We start from the raw sequence: 14,885 nt of genomic DNA on the forward strand, positions 1-14,885 counted from the left end.
GAGTGTCACTGGGATACTGAACGAACTGAACTGGAGGACTCTTGGAGAAAGACGTAAGCTATCCCGAGAAAGCGTCTCAACAAAATTTCAAGAACCAGCTTTAAATGGTGACTCTAGGAGTATACTGTAAACTTTTACGTATCGCTCACATAGAGATCGTGAGGAATGGATTAGTATAATTATTGCACCCAGAGAAGCATTCTAACAGTCACACTTCCCTCTCCCAATATGTGAATGGAACGGGAAGAAATTAATAACTGGTAAAATGGGACGTACCCTCTACCAAGAACTTCACGGTGGTTTACAGAGTATAGGGGTAGACATAGATGTACGTCCTGCTACTGATGGGTGTCGTCTTCTAAAGAGAGTACTAATCAGACCCTGTCAACAGAGTAACAAGTTTGTTATGATGACCTAAAATGTGACAATTATTTAGAAATGAAATTTTATCATTTAAGCTTTTGAAGCACTGCAAGACATTTAGAAGCATGAGAGGAGCATTTAGAAGCATGAGAGGAATGTTGAATGAAAAATATCAGTATTCAAATGAGATATATTGCAATAGAATCACTGCAACCGTTGCCAGTTTGACTTGATCGTTAGAGAACTTTCTCGCATTACAGAGCTATGTAACAACGTTATATGAGTACAGTTAAATTGCCCGTCCTGCAAGCCTTGCGGTGTAACGCACTACCTCCAAAGTGGGAAGGCGTGCTGGTCCCGGCACGAATCCACTCGGTGAATTGGTGTCGGGGACCGGTGTGCCGGCCAGCCTGTGGATGGTTTTTAAGGCGGTTTTCCATCTGCCTAGGGGAACGTGGGCTGGTTCCCCTTATTCCGCCTGACTCGTCTTTCGGTACGCAATGTCAGTCTGGTTCGGGTTCACTCAAGACAAAGTAACGCAGAGAGGTGGGTTCGCATGTGAAGTGAAGGTGCAGGTGAAGCTAAATGAAGTTACATCGGCCAAAACACCCGTCCTCACAGATAGGATATAGGCAAGGTTAATATGATTTTAGTAAACCGCAGGGTCACCCAAGTAAAGATCTCAGTAGTATCACTTATTGAAGGCTCTAATCGGATGCCCAGATAGTATTAGGAAAGGAAAGTTGGTTAAAATCGGTTGTAAATCGCAACGAAAGTCCAGCCTTAAACATTTATTATAAGAATAGATTGATCGCCATTGTTGGCGGAGTACTTATTACAGTAAAGAATGTCGTAGTATCTGGCGAGGATATCTCGGATTTCTAATGTGAATTAGTCTGGGTGAAGTTAAGCACGATAGGTGGGTCAGAAATGATAGTTTGTTTTTTTATTGCTCGCCTGGGTCAGGAGCTCCAGTTTTAGAGTGCTTCAAAGAGGACTTACAGAAAATCGTTGGTAATTTTCCTGATTATGTCATAATGGAGAGTTCCTTCCGCTTACCGATTATAAGTGGGGTGACATTAAAACTGATGACAAAGACAGTTATTCGTGTGACATTATTCTGAAAACCTTGTTCGAAATTTGCTTCCAGCGGACAATTACAGAAACAACTCGTGAAAGTCACATCATAAACCTCACAGCAGCTAACAGACCTGAACTTGTAGAAATCGTTAATGCATTGGGAGGTATCAGTGATCATCAGGCTGTTCTAGCAACTACTTACCAGTAATCCACGCGCTTTAAAATCGAAACTGAAGAGTTTCCTCATGGGTCACTCTTTCTGTTCTGTCGAGGAGTTCCTTGAAAAATTAAGCTACTGCTTATATTGTTGATTGCGTTTACTTTAACGTATAGACTGACTTTTTCGGGTTCATAAACATTTATTTTTACCTGTTATTACTTTAATGTTGTAATTTCATGTACTGACACGTTCCATGACCTTGGAGATTTTATCCTCAATTTGGTCCTACGGAACTTAACGTGCAAATAAATAAATAAAAAAGCGCAGGTTTTAAAAGAAATATTAAGAAGGATAGGAAAATATTTTTATTTAGCAAGAGTGACGGGATACAAATTGCTGAGTATCTGAGTAGTCAGCGTCAAATGTTCAGTACTGAGGACGAATTCTAAAGCGTCGTTCAATATCCCTTAGACGGGTTTGTTACAAGCAAAATCTTAGGGGATGGAACAGATCCATCATGGTTAAATAGCCGTATTAGAAAACTGATGTGTAAATAAAGAGAACTTTATTACAAATTCAGAAGCAGTCAAAACCTAGCTGACAAACAAAAGGTGAACAATGAAAAAATGAGAGTAAAGAGAGCAATGAGAGAAGCGTTTACTTTACTTTACCAAAATATTGGCTTCCAATATGAGTAAAAACCATAAGAGGTTTGTGTGTTACGTAAAATCGCTAACCGGTTCGGAATCCTCTGTTCATTCACTCAGTGAACATACTGGCACAGAAACGGAAGATGATAGGATGAGGCCGAAATACTGAATTCTGTGTTTCGAAAACGTTTCTACGGCCAAGATCGCAGCACGGTGCCTCCTTTCAATCATCGTATGAACGTTGAAACAGAAGATACTGACACAGCCGATAGATGGAGAGGAAAGTAACTATAGTCGCTTAATAGTGGAAATGCATCAGGACCAGATGAGATACATAAAGGGTTCTACAAAATTTATGCAGTGAACTGGCCTTCCTCGTAGCAGAAAATTATCGTAGATCGATGTAGCAACAAGGGGTACACGTTTTCAAGACGGGCCGTAGGACAGATTCACATAATTATAGCCCTAGAACGTAGGCGTCAATCTGATATACATGGAGCACATTTTAGCTCAAGAACTATGACGTTTTATGGAGAATGAAAGCCTCCTCCAGCCGGCCTCGGTGGCCGTGTGGTTCTAGGCGCTTCAGTCAGGAACAGCGCGACTGCTACGGTCGCAGGTTCCAATCCTGCCTCGGGCATGGATGTGTGTGATGACCTTAGGTTAGTTGGGTTTACGTAGTTCTCAGTTCTTTGGGACTGATGACCTCAGTGCTCAGAGCCATTTGAAAGCCTCTTCTATGAAAATCAAAATGGAATCCACAAACAGAGGTCATGCTAAACTCTGCTCGCTGTGTTTCTCCATGAGATCCATAGAGCTCTAGACAACGGCGCTCAGGTTGATACCGTGTTCCTTGACGGCAGGAAGGCATTTGACACCGTCCCGCACTGCCGTTTAATGAAATAAATACGATCCTACCGAATGTCAGAACAGATATGCGACCGGATTCAAGAGTGCAGGTGGAACTCGATGTGTCGATTGTGGTGTGCGTACTGTAAGACCTTCGGCACACACACCATCAGATTATTTGACTTGTCGCTCTAACGAAGTAGGCGAGTGTCAGCAATATGTCTCGTGGTCTTATCATGGCATGTTTATCTTCTGCCGTTAGGTCAGACGATAGAAATGCCACTTGCACACTTAGAGTAGCAGATTGATGGTGACAAACTTTAAACAGAACTTGATTAATTTTCACACACATTTATTAAAATAATAAAAAAGCATAGACATTGCGTAACGTGATTCTGGATGCAGTTTACAATTGACAATCTGAAGTTCCTTTGGTCTTGGTATGTCAATCTTATTCTCACATATCTCTGATACTTGACAAAGTGTCTACACATTTATCTTCATGGCTATGTACAGGAATATGGTAATCTTATTAGGTGCAGACTGACATTTGACTATAGACTGGTGCAGACTAATGCAGACTGGTACAGACTGGTGCAGACTGACTAATTGGAGGTCTGTACACACATTATAATACCTCGCGCATTCATGCATCACTGCGCAGTGTGATCTGCGAGGAGAAAAGGTTCTACATTAGCAGCGATCTCATTGGCTGCGTTACATATTAATACGCGGATCGGCGGAAGCAGAATTTGCTCCATCTCTAAGGCAGCGCCATCTCGTAGTGCAGAGACGGACGAGTGCTGCGCCTGCGCTGTTGTGCTTAGCGGGGCGCGCTCTAGTGGGAAAGTTGTGTACACGCTGACTACGCGGAACTATGTACACAGCATCGATCTTAACGGAACAAAATCTACAGTTGTGAAAATAATTCCCTGGGTACTGCAAGGAAGTGTGATAGGAACCCTATTGTTTACAATGTACATAAATAATCAGGTAGTAAGCGTCGAAAGATCTTCAAGACTATTCGCAATTGAGGCTGCTATGTATAATAAAGGAGCACACCGGAAGTGAGTGTCGATTTGCATAATGATGTGCAGAGGACTGATGAATGGTACAGGCTGTGGTAGTAAATAAATCTAGCATACAGAGAACATGTACGCAGGATATTTCCACTACTGGACAACTACACTGCTCATGAAAATTTACTGGAAATAGTATCTGTCGTAAATTATCTGTGTGTAACTGTCCAGAGCTACCTTATGTTGAATGACCACATAAAACAAACAATCGGAAAAGCAGGTGCCAGAGTGAGCTCCTAGGAAGAACCTTAAGGACATGAAACTCGTCCTCGAAGGAAGTGGCCCAATTGCGCTTGTTCAACTGATTCTTGAGTACTGTTCATCATTGTGAGACCCTTAACAAGGAAGGACTGATTAAAGAGACAGAGAAGATTCAACGAAGAATTGCGCATTTAGTCGCGTGGTCGTTTAGTTCGTGCAATAACTTTACAGACATGCACTGGCCTACGATATGAGAGGTGCTGTGCATCACGGAGAGGCTCCCTACAGGAGTTTCCAGAGAGCACTTTCCTCGACTAGTCGTATTACTGCCTCCCACGTACACTCAGTGGAATGGCGACAGCGAGAAGAGAGAAAATTCGAGAAATTGGAGATAATACAGAGGTTTATTGACCATCAGTCACCACACGCACCATTCGCGAGTGGAGCAGGGAAAAAAGGGGGGGGGGGGTCGTCAGTAGTATCATAAATACACTTCGCCACACATTTTTACGAGGTTTGCGGACTATGACGCAGACGTAGATGTACACACAGAGTGAATCATAGTAATTAGTACTTCTTTGACGTGTAAAGCGAAATAATAATGTGAGCCAAACGTTGTCAGCGCTCTTCACGTGTCATTTACTTCAGACAAGACTGTTTTAGTTTTAGATTATACGTTCACTCAGTACATATGATATCTTGCAGGTAATACCTACTTACACATCTCATTGTAGATACATGAGTTTTGAATGAATGAATGTGTATTTTGTGTTTAAAGCCTACGCTTTGAAACATAGAGGCAGTATTTCAGTAGAGAGTTGGTTATCTTGTACAATCTGGATTTCGCCATCTCTTTGTGTGTATTAATGTAGTTGAATTTTGTCAACAATCAAATAAATTCTGAGCAAATACAGAGTTTTCCTGTCTAAAGACGAGAGGTTACTGAAGAAGCAGTTTGTATGATTGTCATGCAGGGAAACTAGCGATTGTTTAACAAAGGCCGGCAGCTGTGGCCGAGCGGTTCTAGGCGCTTCAGTCTGGAACCGCGCTGCTGCCACGGTCTTAGGTTCGAATCCTGCCTCGGGCATGTATATGTGTGCTGCCCTTAGGTTAGTTAGCTTTGAGTAGTTCTAAGTCTAGGGGACTGATGACCTCAGAAGTTAAGCCCCATAGTGCTTAGAGCCATTTGAAGCATTTGAGTAACAAAATAAAAGATTTAATGTCGAGGGAAGGCTACAAAATATCTTCGTTACATATCCGCTGGATTTATAATCAGACTTGTTATTCAGAATAAAAGAATGTGTAAAAGCGGGAAACATATACATTTTGTCATATTTTAGCTGATTTCTTAGTAAGTTATTAGCTGCCAAACCGTGCAGCCTCATATGTGTTACCGTATGGGAAATAATGCGCGACTAACAGTGACGTACGTTTTATAAATTTTACAGAGACTAGCAATCGGACTGAGCAATGTACATTGGAGGGAGTAGTTTTAGCACAGTCCATATATGAATCACCTGTTAAGAACACTGAATAAAGTGCAAATTTCTTCACCTAACGAAGTTCACAACATAGCAATGAAAAAAATTACACTGATAATTAATGCATTCATTACGTTCAGGGGGTACATTCTGAGTACTTCTCAAGTAGTCAGAAATAATGCACAATTATTATACTTCCAATCACGTTGGTCAGTGGAATATCACTTGATATGACATCCTGTCTGTATTAAAATTTACTCTTGTGTGCGTGGGAAAGTCATGGTCCACCACAAAAATTGTTTAGCGTTAAATAAGTGGGAAGATAGTGTTTGGAACATGTTAATGCAGTCGATCTTGCTGTTGTTAGCTTCTCCATGTAACTCAAATTTCTTTCAAATTTGCTGTCTCGGAAGGATATATAACTATCAGTATAGCAACGGTACTTGTTTCCATATTACATCATTGAATGTAAATACCAGTTTCACGAAAAAGTGAAACTAAATTTTGCTGTTCAACATGTTTATAAGAAGTCAGTGTCTACATAAAGGAGTGTAAAACAAATTATTAGTGTCATGGGAATTAATATATGTTTATTAGAGATTTTAGATAATTTTTTCAATACTGTTTTTAAATATCACTGTAAATATTAATGAAGCAAGATTTTTGATTTATATATTTTTTATGACAGAGAAGGTTTGCATGATATGAAACAGTAGTTACCGTCTAGATGGGGCACATCTCACAATAAAAATTTTATATTCGCCAGTACAACGCTGAGGAATACTGAATTGAGGTAGTGACGAGTTAACCATTTATTTACATCGTAACAAGCTTCTACACTGGCATGTAGCGAAAGGTCAGCTGTTCAATTGGGAAGCTTAAAAGTATAAGAAAAACTAGAAATGTATTCGCAATTGCAAAACTGGACAAATAAGAGCTGTATAATCGAATGACGACATTGAAAATTTGTGACGGATCGGAACTCGAATCCGTATTTCTTCCGAGAGGTGGCCTTACCATTTGGCTATCTGAGCACGACTCACGAACAACCGAAGCAATCAAATGTGTTCAGCTATGTCTCTATAATCTGTACTCGTACATCAATTATTTTTATTCCCGGACAGGGCAAACATTTTACTCGAAAGTCTCTTGCCCGGTATCGGTGGATAAATATGATATTGCTGTGTCAATGTTATTCTGAATTATGATGCATGTCCAAGGAACTTTGCATCGCAATTGAGAATAAACAGGTAGGGCAATATCGTGCTTAATAATATGATAATGTTACAGTTTTAAACGTGGCTGTTTTTCTGCAACTGTATGTAAGTTTGTGCATAGAAGACACACTGCCAACTTACTGCAAATAACTGTTTAACTTATGTTTCGATACCTCTAAGGATGTCTTCATCAGAGTGAAATGTTAAAAAACCCTATAGAATAATAAATGGAAAATTAAATTTGTCAAAAATTTTAATAATGATTTCAGTTGTCTTGGCCTACAAATGTTACTTACTCTTATATAAAGTTACATTGCCAGAAAGCAATGGTCAAAGTTTCGAGCAGATACGCTCAAGTCAAAAATTAAAATAACAGGCGTTGAAGGCAACGTCACATATGCCTTGCTACAAACAATATCAGACTGATGGGCGCAGTGGTTTACACTGCTGGCACGAAAACAATACGAGTTGCGTCGCCTGTCGTGCACGGACAGTGACCTGTGCCTATTTGAGGCAATGTAACAGAAGTATTTCAATTAAACAACAGTTAACAATAAAAACCAAATGCAAAGTAAGAGAGCTTAATGTACTTTAGAAAATGCAAAGAAGTCGAACAAACGAAGTATAACAGAGCCATCTATCAGACTATATAGAAAGGGCCATTACGTAAACAACAGAATGTTATGGAGTATTTATACCAACAGCTGCACTATCCAAAAAGTATCTGCATGAAGGGAACTTCATATGCGACGAACTGGAAGATATTTCAGTGTAACGTAAAAGGAACACTTATTGGCAAAAAGAAGCAGTAGCGTACATAATTCCACTTTTGTTGGTCATATGTTAATTTCTGGTCACAAATCGAAATGCGTTGAAGAAATTTTCATTTTGCAAAGGGAAAAGGAACGTCTTAGGCTCGACGTAATCGAAGAGCTGGATATTTTCAAGCATTTTTCTAAGAACGATGGCCGCATCCTCAATCCACCGTTGCAACTACGTAACCAAAATTTTTCAATGGCCTTAATCCACAGCTCTGGGAATTTTGATTCCTCTATTTTTTACTAAGTTTTCTGAACCATATTTTTCTTAGAATTTATAAATGTGTACTACTAAAGCTACCTTCATGCATATAGTTTTTGGATTGTGCATCTGTTTGTATACATTTTGGATAATACCGTGTCCTTTACGTTATGGTAGTTTCTGTATAGCCTAATAGATGTCTCTGTTATACCTCATTTGCTCAACTTTTTTGTAGTTTCAAAAGTACATTACGGTTTCTTGCTTTGTGTATTGTTTTTATATTTAATTGTTCTTTAATTCTATTATTTCAGTAATATTGTCTCAAATTGGCACATGTCACTGCCCGCACCCGATAGGCGGCGCAACTTGTATTGTTTTCTTGACAACAATGTAAGCCACTGGGCCGATCAGTCTGATATTGTTCCTAGCAAGGCATTCGTGGCAAACGCTCGAACACGTTTTATTTTAATCTTTACTTGAGCACATCTGCGCGGAACTTTGACCACTGACTTCTCGCAATGTAGGCCAAGACAATTGTCATCTTCGTTAATAGTTTTGTCAAAGTGTGTTGTTTCATAGGGTTTCTTAAAATTTAATTCTGATGAGGGCATCCTCAGAGGTGTCGAAACCTAGGTCAATGTACCAAACAGTTATTTGCAACAACAACAAAAAATGATTCAAATGGCTCTAAGCACTATGTGACTTAACATACATGGTCATCAGTCTCCTAGAACTTAGAGCTACTTAAACGTAACTAACGTATGGACATCACACAACACCCAATCATCACGAGGCAGAGAAAATCCCTGACCCCGCCGGGAATCGAACCCGGGAACCCGGGCGTGGGAAGCGAGAACGCTACCGCACGACCACGAGCTGCGGACAGTTATTTGCAACCTTATGGCTATGAGATTCCTATGCTGGAAAGAAAGATATTTTTATGTTGTTACTAGCTGACATATCCCGCCTTGTACGGGTATTCATTTTGCGAATTTTGTACTAGTGAGGAAACTTTATGTGTATTCCTGCAGCAGAGTCGTTATGAGATGATCCCACATAGTTTCTGAACGGTAGGCACAGCTGCTCCATGTGTCTACAACGCGACTTTGTGATCGTCTCTATGGCAACACCTGTTCATACCTCTATACTCGACTATTGTTTTCGCATGCAGCCGTTAGCGCTCTGTAGTCAAAAGCTTTCAAAGGTGCCTGTTGTTTTCGCCTACAGCCATTTACACTTCGTAGTTGAAAGCTGTCAAAGGCGCTGCAAGATGCCATTGACTTCTTTAAGCTGGTTCGACTGTAGGAAAGTCTTAATGGTTAAGAATAAACGTATTGAAACTTTGTGGATGACGCGGCGCTTCTTTCACTCATCGTCAGTTTTCACGACGTCGTATCTCTTGATCGATTTGTCGTACTGCAATATATTTGAGTAGGTACATTCAAGAGCTTATACGGATACTACTTGAAAGGTATGTTGCGAATAGAGTAATAAAGAAGTACGACATTTAAACATCACCCACAAGGCAGCAGCTTTAATACAGCACAGTGTTCATAACGTCATACATCCTGAAGCGAGGCCGAAGAGAAAGACAAGCCGTGGAGCGTAAGATATCCGTTGACTGTCACGTGACCAGGAAAGGCCGTACTACAAAATTGTGCCACTGCGCATTACCTACTAACCTTCTACAAGACAGACTACATTTCTGGCTGATTCAATATTTTGTTATCTACTAATATTGGTTTACGAACTGCACCGTCTACTAGAATGTACAAATTTGTACCAAGATATTTGTCAATTGAATAATACTTTAAAATAGCTTATGATTATACTGGAATTACAGACTGAAGTATGGAGAGGAAGGTCAGATAAATGCACATTTTAATTGGCCTTTAGTTGGGAGAGAAACTTTCCTGCTACACAGTCTACTATTTCATACAAGATGCTCAATGTAAGTCGATTTTTATACTACTTTATTTAAGATATTTATTACGTGACTAATACATTACATTTATGCAAGTTTCACTCTTACCACTTATTAATTTATGCTACAGACGAGATAAATTAAAATCGTCCATGTCATGAAATTAATTCTAGACGAAGAATGTGATAAAAATGTTCATGAGAATCACTGTAAAACCTGCCACAATCAAAACAGAAAGCAATTCCCCCTTTCTTCCCCCCCCCCCCCCCCCCGCCCTGGTCTCTCTCTTATCACACACACACACACACACACATGGGCAGAGAGCACTTAGTTGACAGTCAAAACAAAGTTAGCTAACCAGAAATGCAGAAAGAATTTCTGTTGGTTAATACATTACTGCAGAAAAGAGCACTAAATAAACATAACCAGGTTCGTGAGCAACAATAGCTACCAAATGAAGTGAATGACCAGTACATTGATAGTCACAAAAGAGAAGTTGTTTGTAACTTGGCAGCGCAGACTCCAACAGTTTCGTCAGCATGAGGTCACAGTTGTTCTTTTAACCTGATTAACAACAACTATACGTAATTTCTGATGTGAATCTTCATCTTCCTTTTCAGTAAGGAACAGATATAAGCAACCAGATATCTGCATAATTCTGTACTTTTTCGAATTTCGGACCTGGGTATGAAATATTTTCTGTGGTTTGCACATATCCTGTTACTGAGTGGGTAAACCCCTGACAGTATTGTAGATCATCTTTTAGCATAACACGGTAGACCATTAGCTACAGTTCTGCAAAACACAAAATAATATAGTTACCAAACGTAATTTCACTTCACGATAATACCACCCATACACACTCACCTTGATTAAGAAATCACCTGCTGATACATGATCCATAGGAAAGTAGGCAATGTTATATGGAGAGAAAACTGTCACTTTATTTACCATTACTGTTCTACATCTAAAAAATTCCATGAGTAAATAATGAACAAAGACCCAAAACAGGCTTCATGTGTTATAAAATATAAACCAGTGTCCTACTTAAGTGATGCCTCTAATGAAACGGAATTATTTTGAACTGTGCAACACTGAACTAATTAGCTGAGTGTTTTAGACAATATTACATTATGCTCAGCTTGTACTGAATGTACACTTCAACTGTGGACAGTATACAGTGTTCAGCATTCCTTGTATGAGAAATGGCAGGGAGGAGGGTGGGTAAAGCATTGCGAAAAAATACATAATTGAAGGTAGTCATGTTGTGGGTTGGATACATACATAGTATCAATTTATTCTCAAAACACAGTATGGCTGTTAGGTGCAAGCAGACAGTAAACAATTTCATATCTGCCCATGTGGATGTACACTTAAATTTCTTCACTTTTCTTGATTTTCCTTGAATATCTGTGCCTTTTCCATTGCACAATTTCTCAAAACTAACTAGGGGAATTTTTTATGTACATACAGATATATATTGTAATTTACATAGTAGAGTGTTATACAGCAAATGTTTACACTTAGCATCAATAACCGAAGTGTTAATCAACCATCTAAAACTTCAACTGACAGCTGCTTTCCACATGCTATGAACTGCTGCAGGTACTTTTCCAGTAGCAAAGATACCATGTGCCATACCAATGGTACAGTAAAGACTGCCTCCTCAGATGGAAAGGTCAGGCGACCTCTGTTCAACACTTTTACAAAATAAAAAGGAGAGTACACTTCAATTTCATCATCTAACGGCAGCCATGTAGTGCATATATCACACTCACACTTCTGTGAAGCTTTCATAACAGCATAACCTACTACGTAAGTTAAAACAGGCAAAGTATTAGAGGGTATGTCATATAGTGTAGAGATTAAATTCATGAGATCTGAAAAAATACGTAAATCAACATTTTTACCCTTACACTGATAAACAGGAATTAAGGTGTTCAGATGTACATTTCCACTGCTGGCAGCAAACAGTACATCATTCTCAAATCTAAGTTCGCTCTCATTTTCTAAGAACAGAACATAGCTAATTTAATAATGGACACCACTCAGTTGCCAGTAGGATCCAAAACGACTCTCTAAATTATCGAACTGGAATTCCATCTGATATTTGTCCAATAAGCAGGGAGTTACTTCCAGGAAGGATTCTGTAGTCCAAATTAAAGAGTGAAATGTTTTTGCAGTTAAAGCAATATGACATGGGACAGGCTGCCTCCACATTTTAAGCCAGTTAATCATAGCGTTTCAAAACTTCAACTGATTAACAGAAGTGATTATAATAGCTTCTCTGTATGGATCAGTGAACCTTTGGGGTTCAAATACACTATTAACATTACAAATTTTCCACCTGTTTGCAATAATTTCAATGGAAATGGCTGTCTGATTTTTCTCTTCAGAATTGTTTGGGAGGGTCTTTCCTTGTATGTTTCAGTGCCACTACATTAGTGTGGATGAAGGATACAAAACCTTGGCTGAAAGTGCGTGGCAATACCTGACCATTCAATTTTTCTTTTCTCTTACAGAAGTTCCATATGCTTGTACTGTGCTGACTACATTACAGAATGGTTAGCAATATCAGGAAAAGGCAGGGTCTTGTTCACATTTATTTTTGTTCCCCAGCTATTTTTGATGGATTTCAGTATGTGCACAGTGTCAAACATAAAAAACAGCTTCCTAGAAGCATCCAGAGGATGTACAATGCTAGATTGCAAGATGTTATCTGGAGAGAAGAGTTCATAAGTTTTTCTGTTCAAATTATTATTATCTGCTACAACACTAACAACTCTGAATCCTGTACTTTCTACCATGGCCAGTACTTTTTCTATTAAGGACTTCAACAGTTCTGTTGTCATATTGGAAGCTGGCACAATTGCTACAACATCAACATATTTTGACAAAAGAGAGGAAATCGTAAATACCTGAGCTGCCTTGGGACAAGTCTTAGCATAAAAAACACTGCTTCTATATATGTCACCATGCTTAAAGAAAATCTGTGGATGAACATAAATCTCATCCATTAACAGATAAATAAACAATTCGTGTTGCCTTAAATAACTAACTCTGTTTTTCAGGTAGTGACAGTTTTCTCAGGCTGAGTAGACTACCTGATAATTTCAAATAAGTTTCTGAAGGGTACATGGGTACGGAAGAAAAATAACACCACATTTCTGGCGAGCATTATAAGCAGAAACTGAATGAACATATAAAAGGCAAGCAAGTATCATGGTTTAGTTGCTATAATGCCTGTTGCTTTATGGTGTTTGTGACAGGTGAAGTTGTTCTACACATAATTTTAAATATTCATTTTCTTCATAAGAGAGTGCACTTTGCAGACACTGGATGGCACATTCTAAATTATTTTCTATTCTTGGGACTATTTCTTTTTTCCTCCATTTGTAACATAATAAAGAGTTTGCAGAGTTAATTAACTTTGGTTCATCTGAAAAGGACTTGACAACAAGTTTATTAGTGCCGGAATTTATATTTATACTGTACTTTAAATCAGAATTTTTTGTGGTTAAGGAAGTGACACAAGGAATTCTACTGTCAAATCCAAGAGATAATAAATGTGCATTTTATCATCTTCCTTCGTCACAGACCACATACTACAGTTAATATTTGTGTTTTCCAAAACTGAAGTTATGTCACTCAGACTTTCCAATGAATCCTGCTGAAGATAATACTTATGGGTTTCTAAATACTCTCCTGAATAGCCTTTTGCATGCTGTCTTCTTCTATAGCTGCAAGACGTTTTACTTTAGGCACAGATTTCAAACAGTACCACGGTGTGTTTGGAAGTATTGTGGGCACAGCATCATCTGTTAGCTTAGGAATTACTCTTGGAAAAACTTTAAATTCTCCCTTGTCCACAATTTGGTCCACCCTAATGACATACGACTCATTGAAATGTTTTATTCAAACACATGATAGTTTCTCTTTGAAAAAGTCAGTTGGAATGTGCCTATCCAAACATTACAACGATTTTCTTCCAATAGCAATGAAAATATTGTTATTCTTTCTGTTCCCGTTTTGTAATTGGATCTGCACCCAAAGACACTACACTTTCTTGGCACTTCGAAATTTCTTCAAATCTAGAAATAAAACGAAACACTGTCAATACCTCTTGCATAGAACTACCACAATGTTTGTTCAAGGTTTATTTTACTGCAACCCAGGACTGTAACCTCAGAGTTTTAAATGCAGAGAATTTCAACTTTTACTTATCTCACATAAATATATAATAACATACACTCTAGTCCATAAATCTTCTTGGAATGCCGTATGATCTCAGACACAGTGACTTGTATTCCACGCAGTAATAAAGTTAAAACTCACAATGAAATAAAATAGACGTCTAACTGAAATCTGTGAGGTTAATGTGCGTGCTACACATCATTACATTAGCATTTATCTTACCGTTGGATGACATCGTTACGTAAACAGTAAGAAATTTAGAAGAAGTAAGTCACACTACAGAGTGAAATGCACTGACAACTAGCACAGAAAAAATTTACCGGTCGCCATGAGTCACAACCACAATAACAAACCTCGGCACGGACGACCTCGTGAGCCACGTGGTAGTCCTGAGTTGCTGAAGGTCACGAAAATTTGCAGCGACTTGTCTTTCTCGTGGGCCTCGCCCTGGGTTATGTGTGGTACTATGATATAAATCAGTAAGTATATTTAGCGGATATGTGGATACCGTCTGCGAAATTTACTGCGAATGGAGTAAGTAGCAGGATAGTAATAAATTTAAACTTTATGTATAACGCTGCAGTTTTTCACGTATATCACTGTCTATGACGTCGCATCTCCTGAACTAAGATAGGTGGTTCTTATCCCCCTAGATATTGTTGTCTGA

The sequence above is a fragment of the Schistocerca americana genome, chromosome 3 (genome assembly GCF_021461395.2).
Source record: "Schistocerca americana isolate TAMUIC-IGC-003095 chromosome 3, iqSchAmer2.1, whole genome shotgun sequence".
Classification (NCBI taxonomy): Eukaryota; Metazoa; Arthropoda; class Insecta; order Orthoptera; family Acrididae; genus Schistocerca; species Schistocerca americana.